The following is a 12,382-nucleotide window of genomic DNA, read 5'->3' as shown; positions in this document are numbered from 1 at the left end:
GGCAGTTTCTCAGGGAAATGGGAATCAGTCTACCTCAAGATCCAGCAATTCCACTCTTAGGCATTTACCCAAGGAAGCACATTCATACAACAAGGACATCTGTTCAACTATGTTCTTAGCAGCTTTATTTGTAATAGCCAGGACCTGGAAGCAACCTAGATGCCCTTTAATGGAAGACTGGGAGGGTCTTTCTTATTGTCTATATTCAGCATTTTGCATCTTATCATTATGTGTTTTAAGGAGAGTGTTGTACTGTTTGTAGTATAATAACTAAAAATTTAAGCTGATATTTCTCAGTATTGCAGAAGAGCTGTTTTTCCCAGACAAAAATGTCAGTTTTACAATCATGACAGTATGATGCATCTCTCTCTCTCTCTCTCTCTCTCTCTCTCTCTCTCTCTCTCTCTCTCTGTGTGTGTGTGTGTGTGTGTGTGTGTGTGAACTCACACATATGTGTATATACGCATTTGTGTACATACGTATGCATTTATATGTGTATATGCTCAGTGTGTATCATCACCTCATTGCTTAGGCATTGTTTTAAGAAGTTGTGATTCAAGTTTAAAATGTCTCTACAATAATGCTGTAATGTCACTTGAGTCTGCACTGCAATGCATTGTTCTATTTCCTTTCTTATTTTAGGAGCAGGAGCACCAAGGTAATGATTGTGGGCAGAAATATTACCGAGATCACCCGGTTCATCCTCCTGGGATTCGCAGATTTCCCCCAAATCATAGCATTGCTCTTTGTTATGTTCCTCACACTTTACATTACAGCACTGACCTGGAACCTGTCCCTTCTTGTTTTAGTAAGGATAGATTCCCACCTCCACGCACCCCTGTACTTCTTCCTCATTAACCTGTCTGTTGTAGTCCTCTGCTACATCACCTCAACAGTCCCAAAGATGCTCTCTACCTTCTTCCAGGAAAAGCAAAATATCAGCGTTGTCGGTTGCATAGTTCAATACTTTGTCTTTTCCACAATGGGCGTGAGTGAATCTTGCATCATGACAGCCGTGGCCTATGACAGGTATGCTGCCATTTGTAACCCACTGCTGTATTCATCAATCATGTAGCCACCCTCTGTGCTGGAATGGTGATGGGAAGCTATACAGCAGGACTCATAAGTTCTTTACCTCAGATATTTGTCTTGCTGAAGCTCCACATCTGTGGATCTAATATCATCAGACATTTCTTCTGTGACCTATCACAGCTGTTAAATCTATCCTGTACTGACACTTTCTTTGCCCAGGTCCTGCTTGTAATATTAACAATGATTTTGGGCTTACAAATGCTTTAGCCATCATGATATCCTATGGCTATATTGTCTTGTTCATGATGAAGATTACTTCAGCTAAAGGGTAGGGCCAAGGCATTTAACACCTGTGCTTCTCACCTGACAGCTGTTTCCTTCTTTTTTATTCCAAGAAGCAGTTGCAGAAAATGACATTCTGCAGCAAAGGTTACAGATAAGAAGATTTCAACACAATTCCATGCCAGAGTTACTGTTATCTGCAATGGTGTGCACATGACTGTAACACTACAAATTCCATAGCACTTGGATAGAGATGCCTTTGAAACAGACAACATGCCAATTAAAAGAAACAATTGATTTGATTCCATAGAGACACATCATTTCTAGGACCAGTAGGATCATAATTTCCTTGTTACAAATGGCCATCTCATCATGAATTATTCTTTCTATAGGTATTTGGGAAATATGAAGTTGAGAAACATGTGCAAGTCTGAAAACTCTTAAATTATAAGGCTCTCCCTCTTGATAAGAATCCTAACTTAGTCCCTGACCCCAGATTCTAACAACCTTGTCTTATAAGAATCTTGATGTAGTGTAATAAAGACGAGGCCATGATTATTGATTATTCTGTGGTACTGATCAGGTGAGAATGATCCTACCAAAACTTTTAGGAAGACTCAGAAATAGCTTGCTTTTGTTAAAGAAATCACTACTAGTCACTTAATAAATTCTAGGTCAAAACAAAAGTCAGGGTTTGAATCATGAAGAAACCTGGTGAGAAAGGCAGGGCTTCATTAGTTCCTTAGTGTCAGAATTTCTTGGTATTCTGATGCTTCGATTTCTGTCACCTTGAAAAGTCATGAACTATGTTGATGTATTATGGCCCAACTGTAAGATATCTGATAATAAGCAACTGATCTAGACTACTCTTCTATATTACATCCAGAAGTTTGCCCTGGGTCAATATAGCTAGTTAGATTATATATATATATATATATATATATATATATATAATATATATATATATTTATATCAGGAATCTGCTCAAATGTGGTCTAAGAAGACTTGTGTGAATTAACTGTAACATAGTCTTTGAACATTCAACGTTGCTAAGACTAAGAACCTATGACACACTGGCATGTTCTTTCTTATTGTCTATGTATGTTCAGCATTTTGTGTCCTATCATGGTGTGTTTTTAAGAGAGTGATGTAATATTTGTAGAATAATAGCTAAAAACATAACCTATTTCCCAGTATTGCAGGAGAGCTGTTTTCTCCAGGTGACCGTTACCATCATTAAGCAGAATTGCCTTACAGAATACCTTGCTTCACTGTTGTGGAAACTAAATATTTGCCATAGTACAGTGATAAACATGCTCATGGAAATGAAAACAATAGAAAGTTAATATTCTCCCAGAGCCAGAGAAGTGATTTACACCTGTAATCCCAGCATTGAGAAGGTAGGGGGGACAAGAACACTGACCACAGAATGAACTGAGCAGGTTTGTAGAGGTTCACAGAGACTGAAGTGACAATCAGGAAGCCTTTATGGGTCTGATCTAGTTCCTCTGCATATATGTTATGGTTGTATTGATTGTGGTTCTTGCAGTATTCTTAACAGCAGCAGTGGAGCCTGTCCTACTCCTTTGCCTGATTTTGGGACCCTTTCCTCCTATGAGTTCCCTCATCCAGACCTGACGAAAGAGTGTGTGCCCAGCAATTCTTCACAGACCTTGAAAAAACAGTTCTCAACTTCATATGGAAAAACAAAAGACCCAGGATAGTCAAAACATCCCTGTACAATAAAGGAACTTCTGGAGGCATCATCCCTGACTTCAAGCTCTATTACAGAGTAATAGTTTTGAAAACAACTTGATATTGGCACAAAAATAGACAGGTAGACCAATGGAATAGAGCTGAAAACTCTGATATTAACCACACACCTACGAACATCTATCTTTTGACAAAGAAGCTAAATTTATACAATAAAGAAAGCATCTTCAACAAATGGTGCTGGCATAACTGGATGCAAACATGTAGAAGACTGCAGATACACCCATGTCTATTGCCATGCACAAAATACAATTCTAAATGGATCAAAGGCCTCAACATAAATCCAGTCACACTAATCTTCCTAGAAGCGAAATTGGGAGCTACCCATGAATTAATTGGTACAGGAGAATGCTTCCTGAACATATCACCAGTACCACAGGCAATGAGATCAACAATTGATAAATGGGACTTCCTGAAACTGAGAATCTTCTGTCAGGCAAAGGATATAGTCAGTAAAACAAAATGGCATCCCACAGACTGGGAAATGATATTCACCACCTGCACATCTGATAGAGGACTGAATTCCAAAATATACAAAGAACTGAATGTAAGAACAATACACTGGATGACCCTGACCCCGGCCCCTAACAACGGTGCACTCACTCACCTGCCATGCATTGCAACCTGTGAGGTGCAAAACCCCAGTGCGCATATGCAACCTTTCCTTTAAAAGGTCCTGCCACACATCCCTTGCTTTCTTCCTTTTGGCTCCTCTTGGGTTGGCTGACTACCCATCCGCCTCTCCCCCCTTTTCTGGTAAATAAACTCCACATGGGTTGTTTATCCGTTGTTCCTTTCTTTATATCAGCAGCTGCAGCTTAAACAAAAGAATAACACTCAAGAAGCTAGTCTCCAAAATACCAAATAATCCAATTAAAAAGTGGGGTACAGAACTAAATAGACAATTCTCAATAGAGGAACCTAAAATGGCTGAAAGACACATATGAAAGTGTTCAACATCCTTAGCCATCAGGGAAATGTAATTCAAAACAACTCTGAGATACTATCTTACTCCTGTTAGAATGGCTAAAATCAAAAACACCAATGCCAGTTTATGCTGGAGAGGATGTGGAGGAAGGGGAACACTCCTTGACTGCTGGTGGGAGTGACAACTTGTGCAGTCACTTTGGAAATCAGTATGGCAGTTTCTCAGGGAAATGGGAATCAGTCTACCTCAAGATCCAGCAATTCCACTCTTAGGCATTTACCCAAGGAAGCACATTCATACAACAAGGACATCTGTTCAACTATGTTCTTAGCAGCTTTATTTGTAATAGCCAGGACCTGGAAGCAACCTAGATGCCCTTTAATGGAAGACTGGGAGGGTCTTTCTTATTGTCTATATTCAGCATTTTGCATCTTATCATTATGTGTTTTAAGGAGAGTGTTGTACTGTTTGTAGTATAATAACTAAAAATTTAAGCTGATATTTCTCAGTATTGCAGAAGAGCTGTTTTTCCCAGACAAAAATGTCAGTTTTACAATCATGACAGTATGATGCATCTCTCTCTCTCTCTCTCTCTCTCTCTCTGTGTGTGTGTGTGTGTGTGTGTGTGTGTGTGTGAACTCACACATATGTGTATATACGCATTTGTGTACATACGTATGCATTTATATGTGTATATGCTCAGTGTGTATCATCACCTCATTGCTTAGGCATTGTTTTAAGAAGTTGTGATTCAAGTTTAAAATGTCTCTACAATAATGCTGTAATGTCACTTGAGTCTGCACTGCAATGCATTGTTCTATTTCCTTTCTTATTTTAGGAGCAGGAGCACCAAGGTAATGATTGTGGGCAGAAATATTACCGAGATCACCCGGTTCATCCTCCTGGGATTCGCAGATTTCCCCCAAATCATAGCATTGCTCTTTGTTATGTTCCTCACACTTTACATTACAGCACTGACCTGGAACCTGTCCCTTCTTGTTTTAGTAAGGATAGATTCCCACCTCCACGCACCCCTGTACTTCTTCCTCATTAACCTGTCTGTTGTAGTCCTCTGCTACATCACCTCAACAGTCCCAAAGATGCTCTCTACCTTCTTCCAGGAAAAGCAAAATATCAGCGTTGTCGGTTGCATAGTTCAATACTTTGTCTTTTCCACAATGGGCGTGAGTGAATCTTGCATCATGACAGCCGTGGCCTATGACAGGTATGCTGCCATTTGTAACCCACTGCTGTATTCATCAATCATGTAGCCACCCTCTGTGCTGGAATGGTGATGGGAAGCTATACAGCAGGGCTCATCTCAGATATTTGTCTTGCTGAAGCTCCACTTCTGTGGAGTCATCAGATATTTCTTCTGTGACCTATCACAGCTGTTAAATCTATCCTGTACTGACACTTTCTTTGCCCAGGTCCTGCTTGTAATATTAACAATGATTTTGGGCTTACAAATGCTTTAGCCATCATGATATCCTATGGCTATATTGTCTTGTTCATGATGAAGATTACTTCAGCTAAAGGGTAGGGCCAAGGCATTTAACACCTGTGCTTCTCACCTGACAGCTGTTTCCCTCTTTTATATTCCAAGAAGCAGTTGCAGAAAATGGCATTCTGCAGCAAAGGTTACAGATAAGAAGATTTCAACACAATTCCATGCCAGAGTTACTGTTATCTGCAATGGTGTGCACATGACTGTAACACTACAAATTCCATAGCACTTGGATAGAGATGCCTTTGAAACAGACAACATGCCAATTAAAAGAAACAATTGATTTGATTCCATAGAGACACATCATTTCTAGGACCAGTAGGATCATAATTTCCTTGTTACAAATGGCTATCTCATCATGAATTATTCTTTCTATAGGTATTTGGGAAATATGAAGTTGAGAAACATGTGCAAGTCTGAAAACTCTTAAATTATAAGGCTCTCCCTCTTGATAAGAATCCTAACTTAGTCCCTGACCCCAGATTCTAACAACCTTGTCTTATAAGAATCTTGATGTAGTGTAATAAAGACGAGGCCATGATTATTGATTATTCTGTGGTACTGATCAGGTGAGAATGATCCTACCAAAACTTTTAGGAAGACTCAGAAATAGCTTGCTTTTGTTAAAAGAAATCACTACTAGCCACTTAATAAATTCTAGGTCAAAACAAAAGTCAGGGTTTGAATCATGAAGAAACCTGGTGAGAAAGGCAGGGTTTCATTAGTGCCTTAGTGTCAGAATTTCTTGGTATTCTGATGCTTCGATTTCTGTCACCTTGAAAAGTCATGAACTATATTGGTGTATTATGGCCCAACTGTAAGATATGAGATAATAAGCAACTGATATATATATTACATCCAATGTTTGCCCTGGGTGAATATAGCTAGTTTGATAGTTTCATTATATATATATATATATATATATATATATATATATATATGATGGGACTATATATATATGATGGGACTATAAAGAAAGCTTTTAAGATAGGGGATAGCAGAATACGGGTGCCATGAAACAGAAAAGGGGAAATTGAGGGAGAAAGATTTAAATAGAAAGATTTAAATATATATATATCAGAAATCTGCTCAAGTTTCGTCTAAGAAGACTTGTGTGAATTATCTGTAACATAGTCTTTGAACATTCAGCATTGCTAAGACTAAGAACCTATGACACACTGGCATGTTCTTTCTTATTGTCTATGTATGTTCAGCATACATGGTTCTAAGGTTGATTTCTACCTTGTGGTGTGGGCCTTTAAATTCAGTTAGAATTTGGTTAACTTTGTAGCATTTATGCCACTATTGTGCTGAATGATCTTTCTGTAATTTTTGTAACTTACACAGTTTACATCTGTATAAAACTATTGATAACTGTTCCTCAGTAGCTTGTATAGCACTTTTGAAAGCATGAAAACTACCCAGGAGGCAAAAGCTTCCAGGTCAGTACCAGTATTTCTCTGTAGTCTGTGACCCAAATGTATGGTGCCTTTAACAATAGTATCTTATTGTCTAATTCTAATTGGTAACCAAGAGCAGTGGCAATAGCCTGTTTTATTTGTGAGAGGGTTAATACTCTCCAACAGCAACATCTCATATCCGGCACCAGGATTTCTTTCATAACCTATAGCATCAAGGTGAGGTATTATCCTTCCTCTACAGGGTATGTCCTTTTAACACACACACACACGCACGCACGCACGCACGCACGCACGCACGCACGCACGCACGCACGCACGCGCGCGCACACATGAGTGCACATGGACACTTCTAATATTGTAGGTTTCTGTGAGTTTTTCAAGGATCTTAAGTGTGTGTTATCCTTTCCCATCCCTTCCTCTGCCTTATCCTCCCAACCCCCTCTCTATTTAAATCTTTTCCCTCCAATTCCCCTTTTCTGTTTCATGGCACCCATATTCTGCTATCCCCTATCTTAAAACCTTTCTTTATAGTCCCATCCCATTGGCCTCTTTCTAGTTCCCTGATTTCTGAAGGTACTTCAAGTTAATCATATATCTCTAAAGGTTGAAAGAGAGTATCCATATGAGTGTTGTGTGTGACTTTTGTCTTTATGTGTCTGGATTACATCAGTCAGTATGTTTTTTTTTTTCACATTATATCCATTTACTTGTCAAGTTACATAATTTTATTTTATTTACAGCTGAATAAAATTGCATCACATGTATGCACTACATTTACATTATCTATTCATCAGCTGATGGACACCTAGGCTGTTCACTTTCAAAGCCCAATACATTAAAATATTTAACATTTTCCCAGAACTTATGAGACATTAAGCACTGTGCCTGGCACCTTGGTACCACAAAGATGAGAAGAACTCATTCCCTGGGGGTATATCAGTGAGGCTGGAGTGAACAGTTGTCAAACTCAGGTAATCTGGAGATTGGGTCCCATGTTTAACTTGACAAATGACCATCTTTCTAGGAACCTTTTGTTCTGATCTGTAAAAGTACAGGGACATCATGATAGTGCATTTAAAGTCTGTATGACAGTAATGAACTCATGGTGTGTATGCTTCTAGTAGATTTTGTTATTTTGGTCACACTCTTGTTTAGTATAAACAATACATATCATGGTGGGTCATAAGCCTATAATCAAATAAAATTAAATCTAGGTTCTACCAAAAGATGTTATAGAAATATGTAAACATAAGACAGGAGCTGAGAGAAGGCATTTGAACACATACAGCTGAAGAAAGACCACCAGGCTTTTCACTATTTATCCATGCAGGTTATCACCCTTCTAATTTATATACATTTTAGTTGACTTACAAAGTAATAGGCTTCTATATGAGATTTTCATATACTCCATTTTGGGGTTAGCACTCCCTTTTTTCCTCTTTCCTCCTCCATCACCTCTATCCATGCCTTCTTAATCATTCCACACCCCTGGTATTCTCCTGTTTCCATATCACCTGTGATCTGATGTGCTCTGTCCCTTGAGGTATTCAAGCCATGATCCTTTTTTGGAGCCCTATTTTCTACAAGTATTCCATTAAAGCCCACAAATCTCAAGATTTGAAGCTGGGATCTTCAAAGAGAATGTGAGACATTTGTCTGTCTGGGTCTCAGTTACCTCATTTAGTATAATTTTTGATGGGATTGCACTGAACATGTAGATTATTTTTGGTTCAATAGCCATTTTTACAATGTTGCTTCTGACAAACTCATGAACACAGGAATTCTTTGCGCCTTTTAGCGTCTTCCTTAATTCCTTCTTCATTATTTTAAAGTTTTCATTATAGAGGCTCTTATTTCCTCCAAGGGTTTTTTTTTTTTTTTTTGAGGCTATTATAAATGAGATTGTTTCCCCGATTTCTTTCTCAGTGTGTTTGTAATTGATATACAGGATGGTTAGTGGTTTTTGTAATTAATTTTGTATCCTGCCATTTTGCTGAAAGTGTTTATCAGGTATGAGTTATTTGGTGGTGTCTTTAGGATTATGTCATGTACAAATAGGAATACTTTGACTTTTTTCTTTTCTATTTTTATTCCTTTAACTTCCTTCTCTTGTCTTATTGCTCTTGCTAGGATTTTAGGCAATACACTGAATAAGAAGGGAGAGAATTAACACCTGTGTCTTGTTACTGATTTTAGTGAGAATGTTTGTTTTAGGATGATGTTCAATCTTGGATTTTTACTTGAGTTCTGAGGCTCAAACTTAGGCTTTTGTCCCGCGCAATAGTCTCACCAGCAAGAACCACACAGGACATTCGGATCCTTCTGCAGGAAAGCTTTAATGCGTCTTGAGAGGAGAGCATAAGCTTACCAGAGCGGAGACCCCGAGCCAAGAATCCCGTCCCCTAATAAAGGCTGGCAGCCGCTGCCTGGGACGTGTCACCCTATGATTGGCTGCAGCTCCTCAGGCCATATGACGCCACGGAATAGGCAGAGATCAAGGAAATGGAAAATTACCCAGCGCCTGCGCAATAATTTACATTCAGTGCCTGCAGGCGCCATCATTGTAATGGAGAATGCAGGGACGGCTCCCTACAGGCTTTCATGCTTACATGGCAGACACTTTGCCAATTAAAATTTATCCTCAGATCTTCAAATAATTTTTAAAAGTGTAAATATACATTTTTGCAATTTGCAAAGCCAACTGCACTATTATTTACAACAAAATGGAAAGACAAATAAATATATAAATGAAAATTATACAATTTTACAGGGAGGTAATTTGTAACAAAAGCCTTTATATGTCTCTGACCCTTTTATTGTGTTAATATTCCATCAAAATATTTCAAAAGGATACAGTAAATTTTAAATATAACTCAGTGTATACACTGGGTACTTCATAGAACATGGAATAGGCTGAATCTTTTTCAAGTTTGAAAAAGTCCCATTTATTAATGATTAGAAGATTCTTTGTTTCTTTTGTGTTTTATTTGCTCTCATGTTACTTACAGAGGACCACTTTATTAGAATGATATAAAACAAGTATTGTTCTAATTTCACTTTTGTTGGTTTGGTAAAACATAATAAAAAGCAATAAAGGGGCAAAGGGGAGCTTATTTGGTTTACAATCCCAAATTACAGTTTATCATTGAAGGGACGTCCAGGAAGGAACAGTTCCATTGCCACATCACATCCACATCCCAGAGTGAAGAGGGAACAAAGGGATCCTTGCCTGTTTTGTCCTGCTTTCTATATTCATGAAATGGTACCACCTATATTCAGGGTCCTTTTCCCCATCCCAAGTAAGGCAATTAAGACAATCCCCCAAATGGATCACTCTGATCTAGGCAATCCTTCATTAAGACTTTCTTCCCATATGATTCTAGGCTATGGCAAGTTGACATTTAAAATTATCCTTCATAATCCAGACCTTGTCAACTTGACACACAAACATATCATGCCAAGCCATAACTTTTTAATCCCTTGTCTCCAAAGTCTCATATTACTCTCATAATACAAAATAAAGTCACAGTCTAGAAAACTCCAAAAGTCTTATGCAATTCCAACACTTCAAGAGTGAAAAATATTAAAAATCCCAAAGTCTCTCAACCATGAGCTTCTATAAAATAAATTTAAAAAGTTACCACTTCTGATGGAAGCAGAGGCAGACACCCACAGCTAAACACTGAATTGAACTCTGGAACCCAGTTGCAGAGAGGGAGTAATGAAGATCAAAGGGGTTGGAACCAGGTTGGTGAAACCCATGGAAACAGCTAACCTGAACAAGGGGAAGCACATGGACCCCAGACTGCTGTCTGGGAGGCCAGCATGGGAATGATCCAGACCCCTGAACGTGGATGTCAATGAGGAGGCTTCGGCACTCTATGGGGCCCCTGGTAGTGGATCAGTATTTTTTCCCTGGTTTAAGAAGGGACTTTGAGAGCCCATCCCATGTGAAGGGATGCTCTCAGCCTAGACACATGGGGGTGGGCGCAGGCCAGGCCCAGGATGAAGGGGTGGATTTGGGGGAGCCCCCATGGAGGGCCCTACCCTCCTGGGGAGTGGAGGGGGATGAGGTAGGGAGATGGGGGTTGGGGGGAGGGGAGGGAGAGGGAGAGGGAGAGGGATAAGGGATTGACATGTGAAGCAAGCTTGTTCCTAATTTTAACTAAAAAAATAAAGTTACCACTGAAACATTCTTGTTCCAAAAAGGGAGAACTGGGGCACAGTAAGTGAACAGTCATGCATAAGTCAAACCAAAACCCATCAGTATAAATACCAAACCTAGTTGTTCAGTGTTTGATTATCTGTGGCTTGTGATCTTCGGGGCTCCAGTGGGCTTTGGTGACTCCATTCCCCAGCTCTTCCCTTCCCACCACAAAGTTTCCTTCTTAACCTGGCTCTGTTCCACACCCACAGCTGCCCTTGGGAGATAACCATGGTTTTGGCCTCTCAGTATCCTGGGGTGCCTACTGCAATTGAGTCCTCACTTTCACCAATATTTCCTACTGTCTCTCCACAGGGTCTCTAGACCTGCCACACAGTGCCAGGCCTCAGCTTCTCTCCATGATCACTTTATTCCTGTAACACCAGTACCATGTGAACATCTTTTATATTACTGCCAAGTTTTTCTGTAAGCTCCTAGTATAGCCAGGCGGAGCTCTTTTGGACCACAGTTGGAAGAGTTTCTGCATGTTAGTCCTGTTGTCCCAATGAAGTACAACTTTCAGTTCAATAGTACATACTTTTTATTAACCACACAGATTCTCTAGCCTCAGCCTGATCAGCAAATGCATATTCCTAGCCAAAATATCTCATGAATGGTCCCTAGCCCAATTTCTAGTGAAGTCCTTGTCATCCTGAAACATCATGAGCTGGGCTTCCATGCCCACATTACTCTCAGTATTACTGTCTTCCAAGCTTTCATTAAAATGGCTCAGTAGGCTTTTCCAATAGCATCCAGACCAAAGCTGCAGAGTCTCTTAAATTCCTCCGCCCAAACAACAGGGTCAGTTTTATCACAGGAACAGCTCCATTACCTCAGTGCCAATTTATGTTCGAGTTTCATTTCTGTTCCTGGGATAAAAGATGGAAGCAAAAATCAGCAGTGAGGGAGGAAAGGGTTTATTAGGCTTACAATTCCTAGTTACATCCTTGAGGGAGCTAACAGAGGAGCAGAAGCAGCTAGTCACATCACATCTATATTCATGAGACAGAGAGAACCAATGCATGCTTATTTGCTTGCTTGCTTCCTGCTCTCTTCACTCACACACAAAGCACTGTTGATGAAATGTTGCTATCTACATTCATGCCCCATTTAAGGCACTCAAGACTGTCTCCCAGAGGCATGATCAGAGACCACCTGGATCTAAGCAATTCTTCTTTCAGGTTCTCTTGCCATGTGGTGCTAGGCTGTATTAAAGACATTTAAAACAAGCCAAC

At 39.6% G+C, this 12,382-nt stretch overlaps 2 pseudogenes; both read left to right on the top strand.

Annotated features, from left to right (window-relative positions):
* Nucleotides 1-661: 661 nt before the first annotated feature.
* On the top strand, nt 662-1,446 carry LOC113834783 (annotated as a pseudogene).
* A 3,426-nt stretch (nt 1,447-4,872) lies between these two features.
* Nucleotides 4,873-5,748, top strand: LOC113834782 (annotated as a pseudogene).
* The last annotated feature ends 6,634 nt before the right edge of the window (nt 5,749-12,382 follow it).

Source organism: Cricetulus griseus, chromosome 3, assembly GCF_003668045.3.
Source record: "Cricetulus griseus strain 17A/GY chromosome 3, alternate assembly CriGri-PICRH-1.0, whole genome shotgun sequence".
Classification (NCBI taxonomy): domain Eukaryota; kingdom Metazoa; phylum Chordata; class Mammalia; order Rodentia; family Cricetidae; genus Cricetulus; species Cricetulus griseus.
The sequence above is the reverse complement of the archived record's forward strand: the minus strand, read 5'-3'. Positions and strand labels throughout refer to the sequence as shown.